This window comes from Triticum aestivum, chromosome 6D (assembly GCF_018294505.1).
Source record: "Triticum aestivum cultivar Chinese Spring chromosome 6D, IWGSC CS RefSeq v2.1, whole genome shotgun sequence".
NCBI lineage: Eukaryota > Viridiplantae > Streptophyta > Magnoliopsida > Poales > Poaceae > Triticum > Triticum aestivum.
Window position 1 is genome coordinate 75,694,842 of NC_057811.1, and position 18,785 is coordinate 75,713,626.

At 46.0% G+C, this 18,785-nt stretch overlaps 1 pseudogene; it reads left to right on the forward strand.

Annotated features, from left to right (window-relative positions):
- The first annotated feature begins 13,273 nt into the window (after positions 1-13,273).
- Positions 13,274-17,514, forward strand: LOC123143645 (uncharacterized; annotated as a pseudogene).
- Positions 17,515-18,785: the final 1,271 nt, after the last annotated feature.

Sequence of the window (18,785 nt, forward strand, 5' to 3'; positions counted from 1 at the left end):
TTGAAGTGTAATTACAAGCATGCACACCACACACGCATACTGCCACTGTTGGCCAAGTGAGTGTGTGTGGGGGGGGGGGGGGGGAGGGGGGGGGGGAGGGGGGGGGGGCTGTGAGTCTATGACGCCAGTCATCGGTAGCTACCGCAACCGCTCCGCGGGCCTCCAGGCAATATCTTCTGGCAACCATGCCTCCCGTGAAGCAGGCTCCGGTGCATGATTTCCATCGCAATGACTTGCTTTTTCTTTGAGATGCTGCAACCGCTCCGCGGCCTCCAGGCAATATCTTCTGGCAACCATGCCTCCCGTGAAGCAGGCTCCGGTGCATGATTTCCATCGCGATGACTTGCTTTTCTTTGAGATGCCCAGATGCTATCACATATATATAGAGAGAGAGTTAGTACGCTCGCCTCACCTTCCACCTCTCCCCCGTACCGGTTGTACTCTCTCCGTAAATCTTGAAACAAAAGAATTTGGTCCATATGTCATAAGAAAATTGATGTATGGTAGATTTTGGCTTAAAAAACCGGTCCCGTACCTCTAGCGAAAACCGTTCGAATTGGGTGGTTTTGAGAAAAATGTAGTGTGGAGATATTGTACTCAAACCCAGTTCGCCAAAGCACTAGCTTGAAGCCCAACTTGCCTCAGCCCATTCGTTGTCCATTTCAAAGAAACCCTTCGATTTGACCCTTTTGACTACTATATTAGTATGGGTGAACACTTACCAAAAACCGATGATTGAACCTGAACTAAATAAATCGATGTAGCCATTTTATTTTGCGAGAGAACTTCCAATCTATTCATCAATGTCAAGGTAGTATAAAGAACACCAGAAATAAAAAAATTATATCCAGATCTGTAGACCACCTAGCGACGACTACATTATTTGCCAGAAGGAAAGAACACATTTCCTTCTTCGGTGCAACAAACATCTTTGTAACGCTATACTCATGTCAATCGACGTGATAAGTTAGCAGTGCGTGTTTCAGTGACAGGAGCTATGTGCGTTTCTTGAGGCGGCTATGCCCCCCTCCTCGGCAGAATGATTAACCACACTTAAAATCATGTAGTGGAGCCAGTGTTACTCAATATACCTATAGGTTATATGAAGATCAATATCATAAAGCACATTGCTTGAAAATTACTTAACTACAAATTGTAGAGAAGTGAGGATTTTTTTGCAAAACAAAATATTATGAAGATCCAATAGATTAATCACAATGTCATTACCAACTGTTACATTTCATAATCACATCCATGGAATGAGTACGTGAAAATCTTAAAATTTGTAAAGTTCAGGAGGAGTAAAACTCTCAAATTATAACCTAATAATGATCATCGGATTGCATATATTGTACTCTTTTTTCCTTTATTAGTTGTTCCCTAACGGTTTCTCATATAAGGCTCGCCGGTTTGCCATAACACTTTCTCTCTATATTTTCCCACTGAGTTTTAAAGGAGTTTTTAATGGCATATCGTATTGCACTCCTTTTCATTTATGAGTTTTTATCTCAATGTTGTTGGGGATCGTAGCAGAAATTAAAATTTTTCTACGCATCACCAAGATCAATCTATGGAGTCATCTAGCAACGAGAGAGAGGAGTGCATCTACATACCCTTGTAGATCGCGAGCGGAAGCGTTCAAGAGAACGGGGTTGATGGAGTCGTACTCGTCGTGATCCAAATCACCGATGACCGAGCGCCGAACGGACGGCACCTCCGCGTTCAACACACGTACGGTTGGGGAAGACGTCTCCTCCTTCTTGATCCAGCAAGGGGGAGGGAGAGGTTGATGGAGATCCAGCAGCACGACGGCGTGGTGGTGGAAGCAGCCGGGATCTCGGCAGGGCTTCGCCAAGCTCAGCGAGAGGGAGAGGTGTCACGGGAGGGAGAGGGAGGCGCCAGGGGCTTGGGTGCGGCTGCCCTTCCTCCCCCTCTTTATATAGGGGTCCAGGGGGGCGCCGGCCCCAGAGATCCCATCTCAAGGGGGGCGGCGGCCAAGGGGGGGGACTTGCCCCCCAAGTCAAGTGGGGCGCCCCCCACCCCTAGGGTTTCCAACCCTAGGCGCAGGGGAGGCCCAAGGGGGGCGCACCAGCCCACCAGGGGCTGGTTCCCTTCCCCACTTCAGCCCATGGGCCCTCCGGGATAGGTGGCCCCACCCGGTGGACCCCCGGGACCCTTCCGGTGGTCCCGGTACAATACCGGTGACCCCCGAAACTTTCCCGGTGGCCGAAACTGGACTTCCTATATATAATTCTTCACCTCCGGACCATTCCGGAACTCCTCGTGACGTCCGGGATCTCATCTGGGACTCCGAACAACTTTCGGATTTCCGCATACTAATATCTCTACAACCCTAGCATCACCGAACCTTAAGTGTGTAGACCCTACGGGTTCGGGAGACATGCAGACATGACCGAGACGACTCTCCGGTCAATAACCAACATCGGGATCTGGATACCCATGTTGGTTCCCACATGTTCCACGACGATCTCATCGGATGAACCACGATGTCGAGGATTCAATCAATCCCGTATACAATTCCCTTTGTCAATCGGTACGTTACTTGCCCGAGATTCGATCGTCGGTATCCCAATACCTTGTTCAATCTCGTTACCGGCAAGTCACTCTACTCGTACCGTAATGCATGATCCCGTGACCAAACACTTGGTCACATTGAGCTCATTATGATGATGCATTACCGAGTGGGCCCAGAGATACCTCTCCGTCATACGGAGTGACAAATCCCAGTCTCGATTCGTGCCAACCCAACAGACACTTTCGGAGATACTCGTAGTGCACCTTTATAGCCACCCAGTTACGTTGTGACGTTTGGCACACCCAAAGCACTCCTATGGTATCCGGGAGTTGCACAATCTCATGGTCTAAGGAAATGATACTTGACATTTGGAAAAGCTCTAGCAAACGAACTACACGATCTTGTGCTATGCTTAGGATTGGGTCTTGTCCATCACATCATTCTCCTAATGATGTGATCCCGTTATCAATGACATCCAATGTCCATAGTCAGGAAACCATGACTATCTGTTGATCAACGAGCTAGTCAACTAGAGGCTCACTAGGGCATGTTGTGGTCTATGTATTCACACATGTATTACGATTTCCGGATAACACAATTATAGCATGAACAATAGACAATTATCATGAACAAGGAAATATAATAATAACCATTTTATTATTGCCTCTAGGGCATATTTCCAACAGTCTCCCACTTGCACTAGAGTCAATAGTCTAGTTACATTGTGATGAATCGAACACCCATAGAGTTCTGGTGTTGATCATGTTTTGCTCTAGGGAGAGGTTTAGTCAACGGATCTGCTACATTCAGGTCCGTATGTACTTTACAAATATCTATGTCTCCATTCTGAACATTTTCACGAATGGAGTTGAAGCGACGCTTGATATGCCTGGTCTTCCTGTGAAACCTGGGCTCCTTGGCAAGGGCAATAGCTCCAGTGTTGTCACAGAAGAGAGTCATCGGGCCCGACGCATTGGGAATCACCCCTAGGTCGGTAATGAACTCCTTCATCCAGACTGCTTCCTGTGCTGCCTCTGAGGCCGCCATGTACTCCGCTTCACATGTAGATCCCGCCACGACGCTTTGCTTGCAACTGCACCAGCTTACTGCTCCTCCATTCAAAATATACACGTATCCGGTTTGTGACTTCGAGTCATCCAGATCTGTGTCGAAGCTAGCATCGACGTAACCCTTTACGACGAGCTCTTCGTCACCTCCATAAACGAGAAACATATCCTTAGTCCTCTTCAGGTACTTCAGGATATTCTTGACCGCTGTCCAGTGTTCCATGCCGGGATTACTTTGGTACCTTCCTACCAAACTTACGGCAAGGTTTACATCAGGTCTGGTACACAGCATGACATACATAATAGACCCTATGGCCGAGGCATAGGGGACGACACTCATCTTTTCTCTATCTTCTGCCGTGGTCGGGCATTGAGCCGTGCTCAATTGCACACCTTGCAATACAGGCAAGAACCCCTTCTTGGACTGATCCATATTGAACTTCTTCAATATCTTGACAAGGTACGTACTCTGTGAAAGACCTATGAGGCGTCTTGATCTATCTCTATAGATCTTGATGCCTAATATATAAGCAGCTTCTCCAAGGTCCTTCATTGAAAAACACTTATTCAAATAGGCCTTTATACTTTCCAAGAATTCTATATCATTTCCCATCAATAGTATGTCATCCACATATAATATGAGAAATGCTACAGAGCTCCCACTCACTTTCTTGTAAACACAGGCTTCTCCATAAGTCTGTGTAAACCCAAACGCTTTGATCATCTCATCAAAGCGAATGCTCCAACTCCGAGATGCTTGCACCAGCCCATAGATTGAGCGCTGGAGCTTGCATACTTTGTCAGCATTCTTAGGATCGACAAAACCTTCCGGCTGCATCATATACAATTCTTCCTTAAAGAAAGCCGTTAAGGAATGCCGTTTTGACGTCCATTTGCCATATCTCATAATCATAGAATGCGGCAATTGCTAACATGATTCAGACGGACTTCAGCTTCGCTACGAGTGAGAAAGTCTCATCGTAGTCAACCCCTTGAACTTGTCGATAACCCTTAGCGACAAGTCGAGCCTTATAGATGGTCACATTACCATCCGCGTCTGTCTTCTTCTTAAAGATCCATTTATTTTCTATGGCTCGCCGATCATCGGGAAAGTCAGTCAAAGTCCATACTTCGTTTTCATACATGGATCCTATCTCGGATTTCATGGCTTCTAGCCATTTGTCGGAATCTGGGCCCGCCATTGCTTCTTCATAGTTCGAAGGTTCCCCATTGTCTAACAACATGATTTCCAAGACAGGGTTGCCGTACCACTCTGGCACGGAACGTGTCCTTGTGGACCTACGAAGTTCAGTAGGAGCTTGATCCGAAGTACCTTGATCATCATCATCATTAACTTCCTCTCTAGTCGGTGCATGCACCACAGGAACATTTTCCTGAGCTGCGCTACTTTCCGCTTCAAGAGGCAGTACTTCATCAAGCTCTACCTTCCTCCCACTTACTTCTTTCGAGAGAAACTCTTTCTCCAGAAAGGATCCGTTCTTAGCAACAAAGATCTTGCCTTCGGATCTGAGGTAGAAGGTATACCCAATGGTTTCCTTAGGGTATCCTATGAAGACGCATTTCTCCGACTTGGGTTCGAGCTTTTCAGGTTGAAGTTTCTTGACATAAGAATCACATCCCCAAACTTTTAGAAACGATAGCTTAGGTTTCTTCCCAAACCATAATTCATACGGTGTCGTCTCAACGGATTTCGACGGAGCCCTATTTAAAGTGAATGCGGTAGTCTCTAAAGCATAGCCCCAAAATGAGAGCGGTAGATCGGTAAGAGACATCATAGATCGTACCATATCCAATAGAGTGCGATTACGACGTTCGGACACACCATTTCGCTGAGGTGTTCCAGGCGGCGCGAGTTGTGAAACTATTCCACATTTCCTTAAGTGTGTGCCAAATTCGTGACTCAAATATTCCCCTCCACGATCTGATCATAAGAACTTTATTTTCCTGTCACGTTGATTCTCAACCTCACTCTGAAATTCCTTGAACTTTTCAAAGGTCTCAGACTTGTGTTTCATTAGGTAGACATACCCATATCTACTCAAGTCATCAGTGAGAGTGAGAACATAACGATAGCCACCGCGAGCCTCAACACTCATTGGACCGCACACATCAGTATGTATGATTTCCAATAAGTTGGTTGCTCGCTCCATTGTTCCGGAGAACGGAGTCTTGGTCATCTTACCCATGAGGCATGGTTCGCACGTGTCAAATGATTCGTAATCAAGAGACTCCAAAAGTCCATCTGCATGGAGCTTCTTCATGCGTTTGACACCAATGTGACCAAGACGGCAGTGCCACAAGTATGTGGGACTATCATTATCAACCTTACATCTTTTGGTATTCACACTATGAATATGTGTAACACTACGTTCGAGATTCATTAAGAATAAACCATTAACCAGCGGGGCATGACCATAAAACATATCTCTCATATAAATAGAACAACCATTATTCTCGGATTTAAATGAGTAGCCATCTCGAATTAAACGAGATCCTGATACAATGTTCATGCTCAAAGCTGGCACTAAATAACAATTATTGAGGTTTAAAACTAATCCCGTAGGTAAATGTAGAGGTAGCGTGCCGACGGCGATCACATCGACCTTGGAACCATTCCCGACGCGCATCGTCACCTCGTCCTTTGCCAGTCTCCGTTTATTCCGCAGCTCCTGCTTTGAGTTACAAATATGAGCAACCGCACCGGTATCAAATACCCAGGAGCTACTACGAGTGCTGGTAAGGTACACATCAATAACATGTATATCACATATACCTTTGGTGTTGCCGGCCTTCTTGTCCGCCAAGTACTTGGGGCAGTTCCGCTTCCAGTGACCACTTCCCTTGCAATAAAAGCACTCAGTCTCAGGCTTGGGTCCATTCTTTGGCTTCTTCCCGGCAACTGGCTTACCGGGCGCGGCAACTCCCTTGCCGTCCTTCTTGAAGTTCTTCTTACCCTTGCCTTTCTTGAACTTAGTGGTTTTATTCACCATCAACACTTGATGTTCCTTTTTGATCTCCACCTCCGCTGATTTCAGCATTGAATATACCTCAGGAATGGTCTTTTCCATCCCCTGCATATTGAAGTTCATCACAAAGCTCTTGTAGCTCGGTGGAAGCGACTGAAGGATTCTGTCAATGACCGCGTCATCCGGGAGATTAACTCCCAGCTGAGTCAAGCGGTTGTGTAACCCAGACATTTTGAGTATGTGCTCACTGATAGAACTATTTTCCTCCATCTTACAACTGAAGAACTTGTCGGAGACTTCATATCTCTCGACCCGGGCATGAGCTTGGAAAACCATTTTCAGCTCTTCGAACATCTCATATGCTCCGTGTTGCTCAAAACGCTTTTGGAGCCCCGGTTCTAAGCTGTAAAGCATGCCGCACTGAACGAGGGAGTAATCATCAGCACGCTGCTGCCAAGCGTTCATAACGTCTTGGTTCTCTGGGATGGGTGCGTCACCTAGCGGTGCTTCTAGGACATAATCTTTCTTGGCAGCTATGAGGATGATCCTCAGGTTCCAGACCCAATCCGTATAGTTGCTGCCATCATCTTTCAGCTTGGTTTTCTCTAGGAACACATTGAAGTTGAGGGCAACATTAGCGTGGGCCATTTGATCTACAAGACATATTGTAAAGATTTTAGACTAAGTTCATGATAATTAAGTTCATCTAATCAAATTATTCAATGAACTCCCACTCAGATAGACATCCCTCTAGTCATCTAAGTGAAACATGATCCGAGTCAACTAGGCCGTGTCCGATCATCACGTGAGACGGACTAGTCAACATCGGTGAACATCTTCATGTTGATCGTATCTTCTATACGACTCATGCTCGACCTTTCGGTCTTCCGTGTTCCGAGGCCATGTCTGTACATGCTAGGCTCGTCAAGTCAACCTAAGTGTATTACGTGTGTAAATCTGGCTTACACCCGTTGTATTCGAACGTTAGAATCTATCACACCCGATCATCACGTGGTGCTTTGAAACAACGAACTTTCGCAACGGTGCACAGTTAGGGGGAACACTTTCTTGAAATTATTGCGAGGGATCATCTTATTTAAGCTACCGTCATTCTAAGCAAATAAGATGTAAAACATGATAAACATCACATGCAATCAAATAGTGACATGATATGGCCAGTATCATATTGCTCCTTTGATCTCCATCTTCGGGGCGCCATGATCATCTTCGTCACCGGCATGACACCATGATCTCCATCATCGTGTCTTCATGAAGTTGTCTCGTCATTTATTACTTCTACTACTATGGCTAACGGTTTAGCAATAAAGTAAAGTAATTACATGGCGTTATATGTTGACACGCAGGTCATAAATAAATTAAGACAACTCCTATGGCTCCTGCCGGTTGTCATACTCATCGACATGCAAGTCGTGATTCCTATTACAAGAACATGATCAATCTCATACATCACATATATCATTCCTCACATCCTTTAGGCCATATCACATCACACGGCATATGCTGCAAAAACAAGTTAGACGTCCTTTAATTGTTGTTGCAAATTTTTAGGTGGCTGCTATAGGTTTCTTAGCAAGAACGTTTCTTACCTACGCCAAAACCACAACGTGATATGCCAATTTCTATTTACCCTTCATAAGGACCCTTTTCATCGAATCCGATCCGACTAAAGTGGGAGAGACAGACACCCGCTAGCCACCTTATGCAACTAGTGCATGTCAGCCGGTGGAACCTGTCTCACGTAAGCGTACGTGTAAGGTCGGTCCGGGCCGCTTCATCCCACGATGCCGCCGAATCAAGATAAGACTAGTAACGGCAAGTAAATTGACAATATCGACGCCCACAACTGCTTTGTGTTCTACTCGTGCATAGAAACTACGCATAGACCTAGCTCATGATGCCACCGTTGGGGATCGTAGCAGAAATTAAAATTTTTCTACGCATCACCAAGATCAATCTATGGAGTCATCTAGCAACGAGAGAGAGGAGTGCATCTACATACCCTTGTAGATCGCGAGCGGAAGCGTTCAAGAGAACGGGGTTGATGGAGTCGTACTCGTCGTGATCCAAATCACCGATGACCGAGCGCCGAACGGACGGCACCTCCGCGTTCAACACACGTACGGTTGGGGAAGATGTCTCCTCCTTCTTGATCCAGCAAGGGGGGGGGAGAGGTTGATGGAGATCCAGCAGCACGACGGCGTGGTGGTGGAAGCAGCGGGGATCTCGGCAGGGCTTCGCCAAGCTCAGCGAGAGGGAGAGGTGTCACGGGAGGGAGAGGGAGGCGCCAGGGGCTTGGGTGCGGCTGCCCTCCCTCCCCCTCTTTATATAGGGGTCCAGGGGGGCGCCGGCCCCCAGAGATCCCATCTCAAGGGGGCGGCGGCCAAGGGGGGGGCTTGCCCCCAAAGTCAAGTGGGGCGCCCCCCACCCCTAGGGTTTCCAACCCTAGGCGCAGGGGAGGCCCAAGGGGGGCGCACCAGCCCACCAGGGGCTGGTTCCCTTCCCCACTTCAGCCCATGGGGCTGTTGGAAATATGCCCTAGAGGCAATAATAAATGGTTATTATTATATTTCTTTGTTCATGATAATTGTCCATTGTTCATGCTATAATTGTATTGTCCGGAAATCGTAATACATGTGTGAATACATAGACCACAATGTGTGCCTAGTAAGCCTCTAGTTGACTAGCTCGTTGATCAACAGATAGTCATGGTTTCCTGACTATGGACATTGGATGTCATTGATAACGGGATCACATCATTAGGAGAATGATGTGATGGACAAGACCCAATCCTAAGCGTAGCATAAAAGATCGTGTAGTTTCGTTTGCTAGAGCTTTTCCAATGTCAAGTATCTTTTCCTTAGACCATGAGATCGTGCAACTCCCGGATACCGTAGGAGTGCTTTGGGTGTGCCAAACGTCACAACGTAACTGGGTGACTATAAAGGTGCACTACGGGTATCTCCGAAAGTGTCTGTTGGGTTGGCACGGATCGAGACTGGGATTTGTCACTCCGTGTGATGGAGAGGTATCTCTGGGCCCACTCGGTAATGCATCATCATAATGAGCTCAATGTGACTAAGGCGTTAGTCACGGGATCATGCATTGCGGTACGAGTAAAGACACTTGCCGGTAACGAGATTGAACAAGGTATTGGGATACCGATGATCGAATCTCGGGCAAGTAACATACCGATTGACAAAGGGAATTGCATACGGATTGATTGAATCCTCGACACCGTGGTTCATCCGATGAGATCATCGTGGAACATGTGGGAGCCAACATGGGTATCCAGATCCCGCTGTTGGTTATTGACCGGAGAGGCATCTCGGTCATGTCTGCATGTCTCCCGAACCCGTAGGGTCTACACACTTAAGGTTCGGTGACGCTAGGGTTGTAGAGATATATGTATGCGGAAACCCGAAAGTTGTTCGGAGTCCCGGATGAGATCCCGGACGTCACGAGAGGTTCCGGAATGGTCCAGAGGTGAAGAATTATATATAGGAAGTCAAGTTTCGGCCACCGGGAAAGTTTCGGGGGTTACCGGTATTGTACCGGAACCACCGGAAGGGTCCCGGGGGTCCACCGGGTGGGGCCACCTATCCCGGAGGGCCCCGTGGGCTGAAAGTGGAAGGGAACCAGCCCTTAGTGGGCTGGGGCGCCCCCCTTGGGCCTCCCCCCCATGCGCCTAGGGTTGGGAACCCTAGGGGGGAGCTTCCCCCTTGCCTTGGGGGGCAAGGCACCCCTTCCCCCCCTTTGGCCGCCGCCCCCCCTTGGAGATCCCATCTCCATGGGCCGGCGCCCCCCAGGGGGCCTATATAAAGGGGGGAGGGAGGGCAGCAACCTACAGCCTTGGGCGCCTCCCTCCTCCCCTGCAACACCTCTCCCTCTCTCTCGCAGAAGCTTGGCAAAGCCCTGCCGAGACCCGTTACATCCACCACCACGCTGTCGTGCTGCTGGATCTCCATCAACCTCTCCTTTCCCCTTGCTGGATCAAGAAGGAGGAGACGTCGCTGCACTGTACGTGTGTTGAACGCGGAGGTGCCGTCCGTTCGGCACTCGGTCATCGGTGATTTGGATCACGGCGAGTACGACTCCGTCATCCACGTTCATTGGAACGCTTCCGCTCGCGATCTACAAGGGTATGTAGATGCACTCCTTTCCCTTCGTTGCTAGTAGACTCCATAGATGCATCTTGGTGAGCGTAGGAAAATTTTAAATTATGCTACGATTACCAACAGGGGCCCTCCGGGATAGGTGGCCCCACCCGGTGGACCCCCGGAACCCTTCCGGTGGTCCCGGTACAATACCGGTGACTCCCGAAACTTTCCCGGTGGCCGAAACTGGACTTCCTATATATAATTCTTCACCTCTGGACCATTCCGAAACTCCTCGTGACGTCCGGGATCTCATCCGGGACTCCGAACAACTTTCGGATTTCCGCATACTAATATCTCTACAACCCTAGCGTCATCGAACCTTAAGTGTGTAGACCCTACGGGTTCGGGAGACATGCAGACATGACCGAGACGACTCTCCGGTCAATAACCAACAGCGGGATCTGGATATCCATGTTGGCTCCCACATGTTCCACGATGATCTCATCGGATGAACCACGATGTCGAGGATTCAATCAATCCCGTATACAATTCCCTTTGTCAATCGGTACGTTACTTGCCCGAGATTCGATCGTCGGTATCCCAATACCTTGTTCAATCTCGTTACCGGCAAGTCACTTTACTCGTACCATAATGCATGATCCCGTGACCAAACACTTGGTCACATTGAGCTCATTATGATGATGCATTACCGAGTGGGCCCAGAGATACCTCTCCGTCATACGGAGTGACAAATCCCAGTCTCGATCCGTGCCAACCCAACAGACACTTTCGGAGATACCCGTAGTGCACCTTTATAGTCACCCAGTTACGTTGTGACGTTTGGCACACCCAAAGCACTCCTACGGTATCCGGGAGTTGCACGATCTCATGGTCTAAGGAAAAGATACTTGACATTGGAAAAGCTCTAGCAAACGAAACTACACGATCTTTTATGCTACGCTTAGGATTGGGTCTTGTCCATCACATCATTCTCCTAATGATGTGATCCCGTTATCAATGACATCCAATGTCCATAGTCAGGAAACCATGACTATCTGTTGATCAACGAGCTAGTCAACTAGAGGCTCACTAGGGCATGTTGTGGTCTATGTATTCACACATGTATTACGATTTTCGGATAACACAATTATAGCATGAACAATAGACAATTATCATGAACAAGGAAATATAATAATAACCATTTTATTATTGCCTCTAGGGCATATTTCCAACAAATGTTTCTCATAATGTTTCTTAATGAGGCAATATCTTCTCAAAAATCATATATCATGCTTTCTGTTTTCCCCTACTAGGGGTTTTAAAGGAAAACATATAAAGCACACTGATTGTTCTATAAACTTACTAATAAATTTTATCCCCCTTTAGAAAATTTTCTCGTATGAGTTGCCGAGAGACAATAATCATTATATGTTTTATCATTTTCTACCTATTTTATCCCACTGGTTGAAGGAGTTTAAACAACATATCAAAATATTATTCTCCTCATATTTTTCCCACAACATTTTTGAAGGAATCTTTCTCAAAATGAAGATGATGAACATTCTCAGGGAGGAATCTTTATTAAGATGATTCGTATTAGACTAACATAGATTGGAGAGGAGTGTTAAGGATTAAATTTATCTCAATGCATAAAAGATTAAATTTATCCTAATAATCAATGCTTAAGTCGGTTGTAGTTAGTGACAAGGTAATCCTAACCACCTCGCAAAGAAGGTATAAATACCCATTATTCAATCAATGAGATTAATTTTTCCATCATTTTCTTTCATTTTAAAATAGTTTTCTCTATATCAAAATCTAGGCAGACATATCTAAATGAGCTGCATAATAGTGTAATCGTTCATTTGAAACTTGTTGATGAATAAAATCAAGCATAGATGACTTTCTCTCGTTTCCTTGCTAACCCTAGGTAGTTAGAGCAAACTTTCCCCTCCAGACTTTATCGGCGAGCCTGTGGACTCGCCTCCCCTCTGCCTGCCGTTCCGGCGGTCCGTGGTGGGAGGGAAGTCCCGCCACGTCCGCTCGGTTAGTAGTTTGGGTTAGGTTTTTTAATCCTCGCAGGTGCGGCGCTCGAGCAGATGACGACGTTTCTTCTTCAAGTTTGTCTGACGAGCTTCGGTCCCCCTTTAGTTCGTCCGCTTGGACGTAGTCGACGGAGCTCCGACGTAGATTCCTGCTGTCTTCTTGGGGTAGGGGGTGGGTGGGCGGGGGGTGAGGTTAGAGTTTCTTGTCATGTGACGAGATTTGGTGTTAGGTACTTCTAATCTATGCAAGAGTTCAACAACGACGACCGTGGCTCCAAGACGTTGGTCCTTAGGGGCACGTGCACGAAGACCTCCCCGGTTGTCTTCGATAAAGGTCAAGCCGGCCCCGGTAGGGGAACGACAACAGCGGCGCGTCGGCGGCTCGTTCTGACGGCAGTAGTGGTCGTTCAGTTATCTCAGAGTCTCGATGTAATTTTTATTATGTTTAAGGTGCTTTGTATTTTCAGTGAACTTTTATAACATCTGATCTTTTTTTAAAAAGCTCGTTTTACAGTTCCCTGAAAAAAAGTAATCTCACGGGAAATTGACCCAGCTGCCCCCGTGACTCCAAAGAAAAAGAAAAGGCTCTGTGTCCTCCGGCGACTTCGCCCAGCCATCTCTCCGGCGATCCCGGCGGCGGCCACTGAAGGCTTCAGCTTTACCTCTCTCTCCCGATTCGATCGATGTGAGTTCTTCTTCTTCTTCCTGTAATCTCTCAGTTTCCTTTTTCTTTTCTTTTCTCTTCTCTTCTCGCGGAATCGAACCCTAGCTACAGTTTTGTGATTTGTCCCCAAATTACCGTAATTGCATCTACTTGTTCAGTGCGGAGCCTAGCTGAGGCGGGAAGGAGGATCGATGGATGCTCCGGAGGCGATTCCCCAACGGTGAGACCTCCAATCCCCCCCATCTCTTTCTATCCCCCCCAACAGTTTCTTTCCTTTAGTCCGTTCCGCTGGATGTTGTGTGTTGGATGTTTTGCCCCGGCAGTTGCTTCAAGAAATTGACGCCAGTTTGCATTTTTCTTTTGTTGGCGCCAATGTCTCAGTGTCCATCCCAAGAAGAAACCATGTGTGGATGGCAATCAACAGCAGCATTCCCAGACATCCATGGGCCAGTGCGAGGTGCTTAACGACGACAACCTCCTCATCGAGATCCTCATCCGTGTCGGCTTCCCTACCACCCTCGTCCACGCCGCCCTCGTCTGCAAGCGCTGGTACCACCACGCCTCAGACCGCGGGTTCCTCTGCCGTTTCCGCAAGCGCAACCCACCCCGCCTCCTTGGCTTATACATCGACGTAAAGTGGACCGGGTTGGGGTTGTATGGTACTCCACACTTCGTCCCAATGCAGCCCCAGCCCCCGGAGCTCGACAACGTTGTCCGTCGTGTGGCAAGCCATAGCTTCGACGCCTACGATGACGGAATATGGATCATGCACTGCCAGAATGGCAGCATCTTCACCCGGTACCATAAAGGAACAGAAGTGACACATGGAGTTTACCGCCCATTGTGCCCTGAACGAGACATGGACTAAATCCCAACACTCCCAGCCGCTCAGAACTGCATTCAAAAACTTCTTGGTGCAATCCTCTCCAAACAAGAAGGCGATGGGTTGTCCTACCTGTATGTGTTGGCGGAGTGTACTAGGCAAACAAAAACTTTCAAGGTGCGCGTGTATATGTTGCAAGGCGGCGTCTGGTGCATGCATACCTCGGCCACAACACAACTCCCTCATACGCTGCCGGCACTGAAAGCTGTGCTTGTTGATGATAAAATTTATATGGCTGACGTCCTCAGTAATGACATTATTGTCTTGGATTTGGCGACCTCGAGTTTTTCCAGAATTCTGCTCCCACAAGGAGTGAAGTATCACACTCTTCATGCCATCTTGTCTCCGGCTGATGATGCTTCCGGTCTATATCTCATCCATGTCCATGTCAAGGAGCATCAACTTTGCATCTGGCTCCACAAGGGGGACAACTGGTTGCTGGTCGATACCCTTTGTTTGCATCAGATGTGGGCTAATTTGAGGATGCGAGATCACACGCTCGAGGACGAGGATATTAGTTACGCCTATATAAGCCAGGTGGGAGATAATGTTCAGTTTGTGTTCTTGAAGACAATGTGTGGATGCATACTCTATCTGGACGTCACTAGCAGGACACTACATAAAGTGCATGGGATGACAGAAAAGGATCGACATTTCAGTGCTATCTATCCTTTTATGATGATTTGGCCGCCCATATTCCCTGCGCTCAAGGATGATCAAGCAAGGTTTTCCCTTTGGCCTTTACATGATCTATGTATTGCTCTTGTTGAGGCTAGTTTGTTTTGCACAGAAATTTCTATACTGCGGGTAATACCTTCATATTAAGCTAACTCTGTACCTTGTGTGTACCTAACATGATTTATTCGAATCACTTGTGGAAGTTTAAAGTTTGTTATGTTTTTCATTTAATACTTATCCTTGCAAGATAAAAATATCTTGATATCAATCAATCGATTCATAACAGCATGTATTTACTTTCTGATCCAAAAATTGTACGAATTCATTAATTTCTGATGTACCAAGTAAATACTCATTGTCAGAGGTTTCTAAATATGTGAATATTTTGTTTGGCCCATTGAGCGTACATGGTACAAGCTCTCTCGACAATAATTTTGGATGAACACAATTTCTGTGAACAGTCAAACAGTTTTAACATGTCTTGGCAAAAGATTATGATCAGTCCTGGCGGCTTTATTTTTTACTGTCATTCACAAATGCTACTATCCCTTCCTATAAAGTTACATCATATATAAAAACGTTTTGCACACATGTCTTCTAGTTGATTCAACTTCTCCTTGAATTGGCCTTCTTTTTTCTGGCAGGCAGGGGAGTTGGGTGGAAATGGGTCAACCTGAAACTGTAAGCACATGAGATCTTCTACTGTACAATGTTGGTTGAGCAGGTGAAGTAAATCTACGTGCATATCTTTTTTGCTTTCTTACCAATTTAAAAGGTGATGTGTGATACATTCTTTTAAGATTCCAGTGCATGAATTTGATTAATTCCTAAACTGTTTAGTTCTTACATTTCCAAAAAAAAAACATGTCTTTGAGTTACATGTCGGATGTGTCTGCTATGTACTCCGTGGAGGTATGATAGTACAGATAATTGTTCTTCTGCTGCTTGGATGATGCTTGTTTTGTGTAGGTACGTTCGTTTTTCGCGAAACAGCTTCAATTGAAGTTTTTATTTGAGTTATCATAGAGGAGAAACATTCATAATAGAGGTGTCCCCTGTGCATGAGCGCATGGTCGGTGATATCACAACGGGCAATCAAGGATAGCTAAGAGAACCTAGAGGGACAGGGGTTAGCCTATGAACTGTGGTCGTCAAGCTAATATACCTCAGAGTATCAATCCTTTGTATGTTCGGAGTTTTGTTGTATAACGGAATCGATGTGTCATGTCTGTAAGCTGAAGCATGCTGTCTCTCACATGGATTTCAATTATGAATCGTATGCTCATGGTTATGTATGCTTTCCGTTTCATATATGTGTCAATGAAGATTTTCCTTTTATATGACAAATAGTGTATAATAAATCCAATCTAAAAAGTATGGTACCTGGGCGTGGTTTTCCCCTCTATAACCCGCTTGTAGTTTGGGAGGGATATCAAGGGTCAGGGCATTTATTATATGAACAGTTTTATCGTTTTGACTTTTGGGTACTGCATAGAGTTGGACCTCCATTTGTAGAACTACTTCTCAGTTCTCCAGATCCTTGTCATGCTCAATTATGTCCATCCTGATCCTTGTTCTGTGTTGCTTTGAACAGGGACGCCATGTGAAGAAAAAGGGATATCCGGAAGGTCTTTAGATCACAGTACTTTTCTGGCAAAGCCTATCTTAGTGTGCACAAACTTGGTTTTCAGTCAGTCACAAGTTTATTGGGTACTGGATAAGGATGTTTATGTATATGCGTAACTGGATCAGTTGCTGCTCTGCCCTGTTTGTAAGAATCCTTGTATGTTTATGCTTGAAAAAGCTGTCTATGTCCAGAGTCCGATCTATCTGTCTCCATTTTCAGATTATGTTCTGTTCACAGATGATATTTTGCACCTGGCAACTCAGTATGCGTGATGGATTGTGCTAAATAAAAGATCCTTCTCCATCTGAGGAGCTTCTATTAAGCTGATGCGTTGCCTCGAGTCTTGGTGCACACTAACCTATGAAGCTCAACCCTATCTCGAGCTGAGCTACTACTGCTTTTTCTAACAAAAAGTTCGAGCAGTGAATTGAAAAAGGGTCAAGCTTGCACCTGCTTGACGCTTTTTTCATTCTTCATTCTGAGGTGGATTCGAACTTGAGAAGTATCTCTTGATGCTACAAATAACATTTCAAGTGTCCAGAATGTTATCGTAGTCGCTGATAATTTGACGTGCTTATTATCTTTTGTTCGGTTTCAGGAATGCAAGACCAAGATCCGCAAAGGAGAACTTTGCCTACTTGAGTTTTTTCTCTTCCTAAGGAAATTATCTCATTAAGGTTCGTTATAGGAATTACACAAAATAGTCCTCTTCAAGTTTGGAGCTCGTTTGATCCCCTCTCGATCTCCTCTGCCTCCCTCGGTGAGGTGACGGTCCCCCAAGCACTCCTCTTCCTTCCGGTGACGATGGTCGTCCATGTCCTGTCCCCGAGCTGAGCTCATCCCCGCCTCAGAGCTCCTGTCCCCTCCAGTTGTCTTCCTCCTTGACCAAGGTTAACCTCTGCCACAGTTTAAAAAAATAGTTTAGCCTCTGCCTCCTCCTCTCCACCCCGATGAGATAAGCTTGCTTCTCCAGATCCAAGATGGATTGCTTAGTGCACAATGTCACCTTGTTAGTGGCCAAGACAGACCGACTGTTCCCTCTGTGCCATGTTTCCTTTTGAGCAAGTTATGTTAGACGTCACAGTACTTAGTAATGCTTGCTACTAGTATATGACGTGAACAATCCTTGCATGGTGACGATAGCCTTTGATACATTTTGCTTCTCTCAATAACTTCTATGAGCAATGCCAGCCCTGAATGCCCTGTTACTTGCTTCTGTCTATGAATCTTACATCTGTGCTGATCTTGTCTGAAAACAATCACAATCTGATAGTTTCTGTAACCAGCTATGTAAGAAACTTTTGGTGCAATTTAAGGGCAAGTTCAATCAACACTTGTACAGTCCATCTTGCAATTTAGAATGTCTTCATTACATGCGATGCATGCTGATGTCTCCGTTCAAGTATCCTGAGCCCAGGATAATGTACCAACCTACATAGTCTTACATTTAACGGGGTAGCTTGAGCAAATGATGATATGTCTTTTGGTCTGGTTGCAGTAATGTCGTCGTATTTTATGTTTCAAAAGATGACGTTACCTTGCTATGATCAATCCATGCGGACGGAGTAAATAGTCTATTAGTTCAGTTATGATAATGATCTGGCGACTGGTGTCTGGTGGCACATAAACTTTTTAACTGACTGAGTTGGTGTATTCAGCTGCTGGATGTTTTTTTGCTTGTCACAAATTCGTTGGCATATACTGAATGAAGACCGGTTTCTTGGTCCCAGTGGATGGAGCATGTCTGATGTTTGAGGAAACTTGCAAACAAAGTCATGGGGCTCATCTATGCCACTCAGTTCTCATGGGTGCCTTTTGATAGCACTCGATGTTCTTATCATTTTTCGTGAAATTGGCGTCAGGCAGAGGGTCGGTGTCCGCTGTTGTTGGGGTTGAACTGATTTCAGTCCCAGCATTATTAGGTAAAAACTAATCATGTTCGAAAGTTGCCGCAAGGATGTTCGCGCTGACTTGAATGTAGCTTGTTGGTATTGTGGCTGTAAATTAGTTCTGGACACCCTGTGAAGGTATCTTATCTTCCTGTATTACTTCTGACTCATGCTGGGATTGATTGATCATGAACATGGTAAATTGCATGTATTTGCTAGAATTACACTGGAAAGATTTCATGGCCAGGCATGCAAAACAAAATATGCAATGTATTTTCTTCAATATTTCGT